We start from the raw sequence: 668 nt of genomic DNA, 5'->3' as shown, positions 1-668 counted from the left end.
GTCCACAAACCAGCATGTTTTGTTATGTGTGTGTGTGTGTGTGTGTGTGTGTGTGTGTGTGTGTGTGTGTGTGTGTGTGTGTGTGTGAGGGTGAAATGTTACAAACTGCTCTTCAGTGTTTGCGCTGCTCAGGAATATTAGGGCATGTGTGCTACTGGGAGAGGACACATGGAGGTGATGTTCTTCTGTGCATCCACATCATTGTTAGTTTCCTTATTGGCACAATGAGTTTGCTTTTTAAAGTCTTTCTCTGTTTGTTTGTTTTTTGTTTTTGTCTTTGGGCTCTTGGGAAAATAAATGAGGGTTTTGCTTCATGCATGAGGAGCCAGGAGAGTAGAAAAAAAACCTCCAAAAGAGGTCAAAGGAGAACAAAGTCTTGGTTCGGTTTGAGCCGATTTACATGTCATTAACATGCCATCAGGGTTTATTATGTGATATCCAGTGCACAAGGAAAACTCATGATGCACTCTAGAAGGCAATGTGATTTAGCTCCTAATTAATGCTTGCTAGGAGTTGCTGGGAGCTTTTGTCTGCTTTTGAAGATTTTTCTGAAGAAATAAAAACATAACTCAGCTTACTGGTGCAATGCTGCAAAAGGATATACAGATACGTTTTTTTTTGTTTTTTTTTTTTTTTTTGCAAGTGAAAAAAAGGCTTCCCTTTTTTTT

Source organism: Hippocampus comes, unplaced genomic scaffold, assembly GCF_001891065.2.
Source record: "Hippocampus comes isolate QL1 unplaced genomic scaffold, H_comes_QL1_v1.1 scaffold156, whole genome shotgun sequence".
In the NCBI taxonomy this organism is placed as follows: domain Eukaryota; kingdom Metazoa; phylum Chordata; class Actinopteri; order Syngnathiformes; family Syngnathidae; genus Hippocampus; species Hippocampus comes.
This window is presented reverse-complemented; position numbering follows the sequence as displayed.